The sequence below is a fragment of the Silene latifolia genome, chromosome 11, assembly GCF_048544455.1.
Source record: "Silene latifolia isolate original U9 population chromosome 11, ASM4854445v1, whole genome shotgun sequence".
In the NCBI taxonomy this organism is placed as follows: Eukaryota; Viridiplantae; Streptophyta; class Magnoliopsida; order Caryophyllales; family Caryophyllaceae; genus Silene; species Silene latifolia.
The window spans coordinates 108077427-108090265 of NC_133536.1; the positions used below are offsets into that span (position 1 = coordinate 108077427).

At 40.0% G+C, this 12839-nt stretch overlaps 1 non-coding gene across 1 annotated transcript; it reads left to right on the forward strand.

The window, feature by feature from the left end:
- The first annotated feature begins 9029 nt into the window (after positions 1 to 9029).
- LOC141615752 (small nucleolar RNA R71) lies at positions 9030 to 9136 on the forward strand. Its single transcript, XR_012530155.1, has one exon. It is a non-coding gene; the product is annotated as a small nucleolar RNA R71 (small nucleolar RNA).
- Positions 9137 to 12839: the final 3703 nt, after the last annotated feature.

Here is a 12839-nt window from a genome sequence, read left to right on the forward strand (position 1 = left end):
ATGCAAGGATTCATAGGCTCGCATTTCATCAAACATAACATGTGCATAAGTTGAAATCACAACAAGCAAGCAAATTAATTATGAAAACATATTAGATTAAGCATGAATCAATCCCGATGTTGGTTTCCCCTAATTCCCCATTAACCCTAGTTAAGGAAACTACTCACTCATTATCAAGTTTAACATGCTAACAAGGTTGTCAATCATACTAGCAAGACAAAACATGATGAACAAATGAAGATGATTAACAATAATTAACGATTGAGGACAAAGGTACCCTAGCTTGACACAACTTGGAGGTGATTTATTGGTATCCTTCTAGGCTTAGTAGTTTGAAGAAACTGTATCTATGGTGGAGTGTGTACCCTTAGATTGCTTCCCTTATAGATAATTTCCGCCACTTAGATGAGGAAAGTGGCTAATCACTTTTGTAGATACTGTTCTGATGACAGATGTATTCTCTGTGACAGTATGCCTGAAACCATTGATCATTTGTTCTCTAGCTGTGGTTACAGCTGCAAAGTCAAGCATATTCTTGAGAATTGGATTGGAACTAATTTGCTTACTATCAGTCACCTGGCTGCAAGTGTTACTAGTTCTTTCCAGTGGAAAACTATGGCCGTCATTCTGAATGCTTATCATTATGCTATTTGGGCTCAAAGGAACAATGCGCGTGTAAACTACTGTCTCCTCAGACCTGAGGGAGTAGTTAAACAGATAGAAGAAGCTGTACGGGGAAGGATCAAGCTCAAGCTTGGTCAGGAGCTAGCTATGGCTAGGGTAGATTGTCTGAAATTCTTAGGAATTTAGTCTGTTTTAAGTTGTTTGTGGTCAGTGATAGCAGTTGATGATTTTGTCATATAAGCTGTAATTGATACGGTTCTTTGATATATAATATACATACTCACATTTCACCAAAAAAAAAAAAACAATAATTAAAACAAGGATTAAGAGAATTATACTTATGAAGATTCCAAAATAATAATGTAAAGAATAATAGAAGTACTTGATGATTGATGGAAGGTTGTCAATCCTCCAAATAAACTCAAATAATCTTCTAATTACCCAAAATAAATGATGAACAATAGAGAAATCAAGGAATGATTAAGAAATGAGATTTGTATTAATGCTAAATTAAGGATTGATTACAAGATTAAGAGAGTATTAGGACTTGATTAAGATCCTATTAAGATGACATGATAATCTAGGTAGTACAATGGGGTATTTATACTAGAGATTTGGTACAAAGATAAGGGTTACTAAGGGCTTAAATGACTATTAAGACCCTTAAGACAAGTTGAGGAAGTGCTCCTCTCCAAGGAGATGCTCATCTCCGTTTTGGTGGTCTTCAAGTAATACGCTCGTCCCGAGCGTCTTGGCTGAGGGACGGTTGGTTCTGGAGTAGAATTTGAGCGGATTGTGGGTCGGGACGCTCGGATCATGGGGCCTCAAGACGATCATCTTGGCATCGGGACGCTCGGACTGTAGCAGGGCGACGCTCGTCCTGGGCACTGCGACGCTCGGACTGTAGCAGGGCGACGCTCGTCCTGGGCACTGCGACGCTCGGACTCCTTCACAGTCACTTCTCTTCTTTTCTTTCTTCAACAATCCTAGGGGATCTTGTTGGAGATTCAAGGATCCTTTCATCATTGCCCAATCTACTTTATTATCTACATAGGCCTTCTAGCATTGTCTCCCCTTTGATGCTTGGTCATTGAATTCGATCAATTTAGCTCCATTTTGCCATGAAAATGCAAGGTTTGCACTCCTTTCCAACCAAGGGATCAAAACCTCAAAGAATATGCAAAACGAGAAACTAAAGATAATAAATGACCCAATTATGCACTAAAAAGCATAGGAACGAGGCTAATTCGGGGACTAAATATGCTCAAATATGAGTCACATCAAATATCCCCAAACCGAACCTTTGCTCGTCCCGAGTAAAGAGGTGACAAAACTAGGACCCTTATTCAAACTAACCTACTAATATAGCCGATGTGAGACAATTAGCGGGCCTCACTCCGCCCCTTCAACTCACAACAAGACAACCATGAGGTAGGATGCCTTCTTGCAAGGCAAGGTGGGGCTTGCCAAAATGGCGACACATCCAAGCATTAAAGCACACAAAACAAGTAATGGATGCATCTACAAAAGTGATTATCCACTTTCCTCATCTAAGTGGCGGAAATTATCTATAAGGGAAGCAATCTAAGGGTACACATTCCACCATAGATACGGTTTCTTCAAACTACTAAGCCTAGAAGGATACCAATAAATCACCTCCAAGTTGTGTCAAGCTAGGGTATCTTTGTCCTCAATCGTTAAATGCTTTCGTCAAGAGTAGACTCCCTATGGTGTTAGAAACACTGGAGGATCGCGGAATTCCCCTTCTTGCCTAAACAAGAAGAAGGGTCGTCCCCTCTTTACCATGCACAAAAGTGGATACGATGGAAAAGGGATCAATAGAACTTTGAGTTTCATGTGGGAGTTTGCTTTTGTTGTTGTTTTCCCCCTCAATTTCTTGTGGCATTTGACATTTTGAGAACATTTCTTTGCCATTTCTTTTGATGTTTGGCATTTCAATACTTGACAATTTTCAACTTTTTGCATTTTCTTTTGAACATTTTCAAAGCTACCCCATTTGTAGGGAGGGTGCTTATATTTGAAGTATTAGGAGTCTATTCTTGTTACTCCTCTTTTCTTTTGATGCAATTGCAAACTTTTTCTTTTCTTTTCATTTCTTGAACTCAAATTTGAACAATTTTTGTGCCCATTCCCTTTGATGACAAAATGTGGTAGAACATGGATGATGGTTGCATGGTTTCAAGGGTCATCTTGGAATAAACGGTAGCCAAGGAGTTATCACACCACAAGGTACTCTTGACTAGGCCTTAATCCATGGGTCAAAGGATACTAGCATGACACATCCTAGGGTGTTTTACAAGTATTCTAACAAGAAAAGTCTTAAGAATAAAAAAGATCTACAAGGGCCTTATATACACTTGTCAAGCTTCCCAAATAGACGATTTCACAAAATTTTTCCTAAATGCAACTATATGCTATGATGCAACTAACATTTATACAACTTTAATGCATATGCTTCTACCAACTAGTATGCCAAATAATCTAAATGCAATCCTAAATTCACATTGTTTATACCGCATCAATCAAAATAAAGCCACATAGTCATTAACATAGAGAGGAAAAAGGAGATTGGAAAGATCATACCATGCGGTCTTCAATATCCTCATGTCTCGGATGTGGCGTAGTCGATCAATGTGAAAAAGGATGAACAAACACAATATATACAAACAATATATATAAGGCTACACTACAAAGGAAATGAACATAATTTTGGATTTTTGAATTTTTCAAATTTTTATGGATTTTGTTTTAATGAAATTAAAAGACATGTTTTTGTGTTTTTCAAAATTTTTAAATTTTTATCATTTTTGTTTAAAAAGTCATGTTAGAATTTCCCATCCCCACACTAGTATGGGCATTGTCCTCAATGACAAATACGATAGGAAATTATGCAATCTATATGAAAATGCATGATTTCTATGCTAAATGCAAACTATATGACATATAAACAAGAGTGAATGCGAACTAAGCTATGCTATATGATGCATGGATTTTTGTTATATTGGAGAGCATAATTTAGATTAGCTCCTAATGCATATGCATAAACTTCTCCAAACCAAAATAGACACTATTTCTAATGTCAAAAATTGGGGGAGTTCATGCATAAGGATGCTATGCATGAAACTACATTTGTCATTTTGGATTTTGAACGTGGGAACAATAAAAGAAACACCTCAGTGAGACCGAGGTGTGAGTCCTCTAGTTGGTGCTAGGACTCAAAATTCATGATTAAGATAAAAATTATATGAAAAACAAGAGAAATAGACAAACCTTAAAGGAGGTGTAGGAAACTCACAAAGTAATGTGGCATCCTCCCAAGAGCATGCTAATCCTCAATCTTCGCCCATGGCGTCATCACTATCATCACCAACTTTACTTGAATCATCATCAACCTCCATAGATCCGGAGTTACCATCACTTGCACTTGAACTTCCTTCTTCTTCCTCACTACCCTCTTCTTCTTCTTCTTCTTCTTCTTCTTCTTCTTCTTCTTCTTCTTCTTCTTCTTCTTCTTCTTCTTCTTCTTCTTCTTCTTCTTCTTCTTCTTCTTCTTCTTCTTCTTCTTCTTCTTCTTCTTCTTCTTCTTCTTCTTCTTCTTCTTCTTCTTCTTCTTCTTCTTCTTCTTCTTCTTCTTCTTCTTCTTCTTCTTCTTCTTCTTCTTCTTCTTCTTCTTCTTCTTCTTCTTCTTCTTCTTCATTCTCTTCATTTTTTTTCATCTTCTTATGCACCACTCTCAACAAGAACCATCTCCTCTTCACCCAAGCTACCACCTCTAGAAGCACTAGGAAAGAAGATTTCCTTATCCGCCCAACTAGGCAAAGGACAATATGGGTCAAGAAGTCCTTGCCTAGGAAGATGTAGGAGAGGCGGATATTGTACTTTATAAGCATTGACTCTATCCTCATAAGCTTGCTTGTGCATTTCTTTGATCAAGAGTCAATTAGTCATTCCCCGCTTTAACATTTTCGGGTTGAAATTCATGGTAGGTGAATGGGTAAGGTGGGGTGATAATGGAGGAGGAGGGCTCGGCAATGTCTTCCCCTTGGTATTGTATAATGTACTCGGCTTCCTCGGAGAGTGGGAGAAGGTAGTTTGGCCTATGAACATTCAATCGGCAAATCTTGCTTGGCAATGTGAAGGATTTAGCATCTTTTGTTAACCACCCAGATTTGTCATCAAGAGTATCATTCGTGACCCATTTGAATTTTTGAACCATGGTGGCTAGATCAATGATATGGCCTCCCTTAACCGGTTTATAGGTGCTATCCTTGTTGAAGTTCCGGTTGAAGTGTTTTGCCAAATAAGTTATCAAACCTCCCTTAACAATAAAGGTCGTGCCTTCTTTGCCATGATCGACTTTAAGCCACCTCTCAATCAAAAGTTGAAGAATGTTGTACTTTTTGGTGAACTCTCTTCCAATGTTCAAGGTCGACTCGAGATAAATAAAGTCAAGTTCGGTGAAATGGTTCGTTCCCTTCCTAGGAATCAAAGTATGCCCAACAACCTTGTGCCATACTCTTATGCCCGGATGATGGACAAAAAGAGCACGACAATCATGATAAGATGTAAACTCTCTACCGGTAATAGCCTTCCATAAGGGAGCGGGATCATACTTGGTAGGTTTCTTCGTGTAAGTTGGGTCATTGCTAAGGCCAAAAACATTACCAAATTCTTCAAAAGATAATTTCCTATCAACATTCTCGAGCCGGAATTCAATGTTCCTTAGAGCCTCCACCTTGGTAACTTTCAAAGAGCTTAAGAACTCTAAGGCGAGGGATGAGTAAGTCAACTCTTGCAAATTAAACAATGTAATCAATCCCATGGACTCGAAAAAGGTCTTGGTTTGTTCTAAGACACCCAATTTTGACAAGGTCTCTTGGCATATGAATTTGGTGGGTAAAATAGATTTCTTAGCAAGGGAAACAAATTTCTTCCTATGAGAGTCGGAAGTGAAAATTACCTCCGGATAACCATCTAGTTGTTCAACAACCGGAGTAGAAGTAGTAGCTTCCATAGGAGGAATAGACTCTTTAATTTCCATCCTTGCATTTTGAACCTCCAATGCCTTAGATGCTTGAATAGCTTGAAGAGCTTGTTGTCTTTTGGAAAGGTTCTTCTTTGAGGGTGCCTTAGTTCCGCCTTTTGTTCTTGCCATCTTCTCCTTTGTGTAGTAACACCAAAGATAAGCTTGATTTCTTCAAATTCCAATAAGACCCAAATCGATTTAGGATAGTTGAATTTTGCCTTATATCCTAAAAATCGAATCAAACTTTGAAGATGTTGGTGTTTTAATCACTTGTTGTTGGTAAAGGAGTGATTTATTTGAGTTTTGAGGAAGTTTGGTTTTAATTTGAGTGATTTTGGTTGAGAAATTTGATGTTGGTTGATAGAGAGAATGAGGGTTTTGAGGGTTTGGAGTTGTGTTTATGTTGTGAATGAGTAAATGAATTGGGAAAGTGGGGTTTTAATCCCGTTATATTTGAAATTCAGGGGGGAGACGAGCGGACTGGGGTCGGGACGCTCGGATTCTGCTGCAGTTGGCTTCAAGAAAAAGACGTGCTGGGACGAGCGTCTTCTGAGGAAGACGAGCGTCTTTTTGAAGGAGGACGAGTGGATTGCTGTCGGGAGGCTCGGATTCCTTGTCAGAGAGAAATCCCAATTTTTACCAGTTGTAGGACGAGCGGATTCTATGTAGGATGAGCGTCCTGACTGAGACGAGCGGATTCTCAAGTGGGACGCTCGGATTCTCAGTCAGAGCAAAATCTTCTTCTTCCAGCTATCTCAGGATGAGCGGATCCTACCCAGGACGCTCGGCTTATCTCCAGGACGAGCGGATTCCCTTTGGGACGCTCGGATTCTCCTTCTACCACACGAATTCAAGTCCATCCGTGGGTATTTCATAACCCGTGTCGTTTACTCTTCATTCCTTTGATCTTCATTGTGGGGGCACTACGAAGGCTTGTATAGCCTAGGAAATTTGCTATCCCCACACTATGTCAAAACACTACACATTAATAATCACATAAGTCCCTCCCTCACTTTCTCTCAAAATGATGAAAATCTTGATCAAGGCATAAGAATATAAATCCAATATTGACAAAAATGCAATACAATAAGTAAAATGCAACTTAAGGGGTTAGAATATTTACAAATGGTGGTTTAGGGAGGACTTCACCAAACTCTCATCCATTAATGAGATGTCAAGGGGGCATGTTCAAGGTGTTGTTGATGTTGCTCAACACCTTGAAGAAGTAGTCGAAAGCTTGTTCATTGTCATGATAAAGATCTTCAATAGACCTTTGCACTTGTTATTCTTCATGGTGGTCTTGGGTCATAGCATTACCGATATAGGGATTGAATATCCCTTCAAACTCATCATCCCAAAGACCGCATACTTCATCTACTTGTTCCCCAATAATATCACGAGTTGATGAGAACAACTCCTTTTTCTTCTTGTCATTATGGCCAATGAGGCCTTCCTCTTCTCTACTTGTCATGAGTGGTGGTGAGCTATTCAAGCTCTCATTCTTGTTGAAACATTCTTGTTCCTTGGACGGAGCATCTTGGAGGTTACCCATTTTCTTCTCCCATATGGGTGGTGATTCTTTACCCATAGCTTGTTATTTGCATTGAGATGCCAACTTCTTCCTATCACTTTCTCGGCTATAATGATCAACCATGAAACATGGCTCATACAATCGGGGAGCTCTCATTGTCTTATCAAGATTAAAAGTGATTGTTTCATCTCCCACTTCAAGGGTGAGCTATCCATGTTTCACGTCAATCACCGCTCCCGCGGTGTGTAAGAAAGGTCTTCCTAAAATGATAGGAATGTTGGAGTCTTCTTCCATGTCAACAATAACAAAGTCCACCGGGATGAAGAACTTGCCAATTCTTACCGGCACATCATCCCATAGCCCTAAAGGTGTCTTTGTTGATCGATCCGCCATTTGAAGTGTGATATTAGTGCACTTAAGTTCTCCCATTCCTAGCCTTTTGCACACCGAATATGGCATGACACTCACACTTGCCCGAAGGTCACATAGAGCTTTGTTGATCGTGGTATCACCAATGGTACATGGAATAGAGAAGCTTCCCAGATCCTTTAGTTTTGGAGGTGAACTTCCTTGTAGGATGACACTACTCACCTTAGTGAATGAAATAGTCTCAAGTTTCCGGATGGATTTGTTCTTTGTAAGAATATCTTTCATGTATTTCGCATAGGGCGGAACATGATTGATTAATTCCGTAAATGGAATTGAGACTTCCAAGTTCTTGACAATATCCATAAACTTCCCAAGTTGTTCATTAAACTTAGGCTTAGCTTGACGACTTGAAAACGGAAGCCGAATCACAATAGGCTCTTTCTCTTTAGCTTTCTCTTCATTCTCCTTTGAAACTTCTTGAATGGTGGGTTCTTCTTCCCTAGAGTTTTCAATAACTCTTTCCTTGTCACTAGCATTCACAATATCTTCATCAACGGGCCTCTTCGGCCCTTCATACCTTGTACCACTCCTCAAATGGATGGCACTCACCGATTCTTGTCTTGGGGGATTACCTTGAGGTGGTAATTGCCCCTTTTGTCTTTGTGAACTTGAAGATGCCAATTGAGACATTTGGGTCTCCAACATCTTTGTGTGAGCTAGTATGTTGTTAATGGTGATGTCTTTTGCTTGGCTATCTTTTTGCATTTGAGTGAAAAACTCTTGTTAGTTCTTTTGCATTTGGAGGACCGCTTTTTGAACATCAAAACCTTAGTCATTTGTTTGATTATATGGAGTTTGGTTTTGATAAATTTGGTTTTAATTGTAAAAGGGTCTTTGAGCTTGGTTTCTCATTGGAGGTGGGGTGTATGTTGTTTGAGAGTTTTAAACATTTTGGCTTTTGTATGAGAGGTTGGGATGGAATTTGGTGTTTTCATTGTAATAGTTGGAATAAGGGGTACCACTTTTGTATGCTTGTAAGGCATTCACTTGTCACTTGTTCCCCTACATTCACTTTGGTCATGTCCCAAAGTTCCACAACTCTCACATACTCCACTTGGAATTGATGAAGATGCCATCATGGCATTAACATGTTGCTTAGGCGATTTGGAGGCTTCTTCAAGCTTAGCCATAACCTTCTCAAACTTCAAATTAATGGTATCAATATGAGCACTAAGTTGAGCACCCAATTGAGTGATAGAGTCCACTTCATGCTTTCCTCCTCTAGTAGCCTTCCGAGGTCTACTATATTGTGAGTTATGGACCGCCATTTACTCAATCTTGTTCCATGTTTGATTATCATCAACTTCGGTAAACATACCATTTGATCCCATATTGAGAATTTTTCGGGAGTCTTCATATAGACCATTCCAAAATTATTGTACAAGGAACCACTCGCTAAGTCCATGATGTGGACAAGATCGGCAAGTATCCTTGAATCTCTCCCATGATTCATACAAATATTCCTCATCCCTTTGTTTGAACCCGGTGATTTGGGCTCTCAACATGTTAGTCTTTTCCGGAGGATAAAACTTCTTGTAGAAAGCAAGTGCCAATTTTTTCTAAGAGTCAATACCAAGAGTAGCCTTATCAAGGCTCTTCAACCATTGTTTCGCGGAACCAATCAAAGAAAAGGGAAATAAGACCCATCGAATTTGGTCTTGAGTAACTCCGGTTTGAGAAATCGCATCACAATAGTCACAAAACGTCTCCATATGAGAACGAGGGTCTTCACTAGGCATCCCCCCAAATTGACTTCTCTCAACTAATTGGATAAATGCGGATTTTGCAATGAAATTATCGGTCAAATGTTGTGGTGTGGGAGTACCATTTGGTAGGTTCTCCTCGGTTGGTACGGAATGTGATGAAACTTTAGGCATTGTGGGTTGATTTTGTGGTTGATTTTGTGTTGGGTTATCCTCTCCTTCTCTTGCAAAAGGGTTGATGAACTCAATATTATTTGGTTGAATGTCCACAATCTCACCAATACCTCTCAAAATATTTCTAGCAAGTCTTCTATTGTTTGTCAAAGTTCTTTAAATTTCAAGATCAATGGGTAACAAGTTACTTTGTGATCTCCTAGATATGCAAAATATCAAACAACTCGAAAACAATTAGAACAAACCTTGAGGAGTTTGACTTTCCCAAGGTAAAGAAAGACACAACTAAAAACAATCAAAGAAAATCAAATCAAGTTAATACCGTCCCCGGCGACGGTGCCATTTTTGGTTGGTACGGTTTTGTTACTCGTCGTCAAAAGTTACCTAGACCAAAACAATATTTATAACTTCACAAACTACTCTACTTTTAGTAAAGAGGTAAGTAAAGGTCGGATCCCAAGAGACGGGTATTGATGTAGGATTTTCGATCGCAAGTGGTCGTGTCTAAGAGTGTCACAATTTGGGTTGAGGTTGTGGACATGGCCCACCTGCAAGCCCAGCCGATCTGTGGACATACAACGGTCTTTTGAAAGCCACGCTCGGCGGCGTAAAAATGCTTTCGACCGGATCGTTTTAGATCGGTCGGTTTCGTCTCGGTAAGGGCCTCGAAACGATTAGAAATGTTCGGAGTCGCTACCAAGCATTTGTGGGATGCTTGGAACCCCTTCGAATCCACTTTATACCTCGGTCAAATGAAGCAAAAAGCAGGGTTTGACATAGGTACTAAAGATAAGGAATCGTCCCTCTTTAGCATCCTATCTCTAGAATGACTCTCGTACGCCCTGGATAAGGTCGTCCACTATCCAAAGTTTCTAAGTAAGAGGTGAAGGTACGTATTGGGAAGCCCTTTAATCAGACACCCAATCCCGCCCACGGTAGCGGCCTCTACTGATCGATCTTGGTCGTTTGAATGCAAAAGTTGATAGAACGGTTTAAATGCATGAATGCGCATCCAATAATTTAAACCTACCATGTGAGAGCTTTCTAAGTCAGTTAACTTAATTCAAGTATCAAGTATAAGATGTCGAGTTGGATTAATGGTTGATTCGCATGCAAGACGGAAGTTAAACATCCATTTACCGTATTAGGTTTATGGTGCATAACGTGATCCATTTGTCTTAGTAAAGTATTTTGCAAGTATGATTTTCGAATGAGCAAATAGTCATCTAATCCGTCCTATATCCAGGCTAACCGGAGTCGGGATCATCCTAGACTAATGCTGGAAAGGGAACAGGCCCTGTGCCAGGCAGCCATATGAGGTGCGAGCATGCTGGCGGTGTAAGGGGGCCTCCCCTGGTTTTGGAAATAAGAGAAAAGGGGTCTGTTTAGGCGCGGGTCAATCAACGGTTATATGCCGTGTTCTGACCATTTGGAAAACGTTTATAAAACGTATTGAAAAATAGGTATTTGACCCGATTTGGTTTGAAAGGGTCGTCTAGACCGTATTTGTTGATTTGAAGAACGAGACTCGAATAATCATCATTATTTTGATGATATTCGGTGTCGAGTTCGACTTGACAAGCTTGACATGAATAGTTTTGAAAATAATTATGAACTAATTGTTTTAAGTTCATTTGAATATAATTAGTCGATACTCATCATCGTACCCGGGTTAAAATCCTGCATGGTATGTAGAACCAATTATGACTTTGTGTTGGTGACTAAATACAAAATGTAAAGAAATGACGAAAGGCTTTAAAATACCTTCCAAAATGTAAAGAAATGAAATAAAAGGCTTTAAAATACCTTTTAAATGTTATTAACCTAATATTATCACCGAAACACGGATTTAACCGTCATGGTGTGAGGAACCAAGGATGAAAAATGTTTTATGGTTAAAAACTTGCAAAAAGAAATAAAATAGAATAAAAAAGGGGTTGAAAATATTCGAAATGGGAAAAACCGATTACAAATATGAAAATGGTTTAGAGGGGAAAGACGAGAACAAACACGGTTGAGTTCTGACCTGGGCACCCCATTGAGGCGCGAGCCTATTTGCACAATAAGGGGCTTCTGCCTCAGGCCAAAACTCAGTTTTGGCTCGTTTATCCCATGTTTTGGATCGTGTTATGCATGTTTTAGCATGTTATAGTCATAAAACAAATTAAAACATGATAAAAGAAGGATTTTTACACCCTCATACTTACATGTTTGGTTATGGCGAGAAACCGACGTAAGTGTAACAACTCGTTCGGTCGGAAAAAGACTCGGTTTAAAACCGTTTTGGTAAGTAAAAAGAGTGTTTTATTATGATTAGTGACGGTGTAGTGGTCGAAGTGGTCGGTCAAGTGATTTAATGCACGATGACGGTACCAAACAATTAGTAAGGCTTGTATTTACGATCGGTAGGTCCTAAATACTCGTCGGATTGTGACTTAAGAAGTCGAGTCGAGAATTTTAAGGGAGAAAAGAGGGGGCGGACACTCGTGTAAGTTCTCAAATGGGGGCATTTGAGGGGTATTTATAGGAAAATGAGTGGTTGTGTGAGTTTTGAGCGACGTGGCCACCTGGGCTGCTCAAAGAGGCACGAGCCACGTCGCGGGTCTTCGAGTTGTCTTGTCACTTTCACACAAGTGCAATCATGATTTGTTCCATCCTAGGATTTGTAGTCACATGTTTGGTACTTGACCATTCATGAATCCGGGAAATCTTAGTATAGAAGGTTTGAAATGGTTTGTTTTTTGTGGTTGACTCGGTTTGACTCGTTGTTGGAGTCGGGATTTGAATTTTTGAGTCGGTTTTTGGTCCGGTGTCGGTTTTGACTCTAGTTAGTGTCATTGCGACCGCGTCGTCGTGCATTAAACACTCCAGGTACTTTTGAAAAGTTTTGAAATGTTTTATTTTCGAAATCGTTTTAAGTTTTCCGACGTAAAGTTGTACACAAACTGTCGATCAAACACCGCGATTCCAAAGCACGTTATAGTCCGATAATCATCGGGTGTTTGTTGGAGTCTCGGCAGATACTGGGTATCTACAGAGCCCTCACTTTGACTGAGGCTTGGACAGGACGAAAGTCAAAGTAGAGCCCCCAGGTCAATCGAGGATTACAACCTAAAGACCCAAGCGACGTCGAGGCGGCAAGGAAGGATTCGGGCCAAGGACATGCCGTCGGGAAGGGCGACGTCCAGGCGACTCGAGGGTACGAGTCAAGGACCTGTCGTCGGGAACAGTTTAAAGTCTGTCGACTATCTGTGCAGGTCGTTTAAAGTCCATTAGACTACGTACAAAGGCTCGCCAACCATAAGAAGGAGTCATACCTGAGGCATCTTCG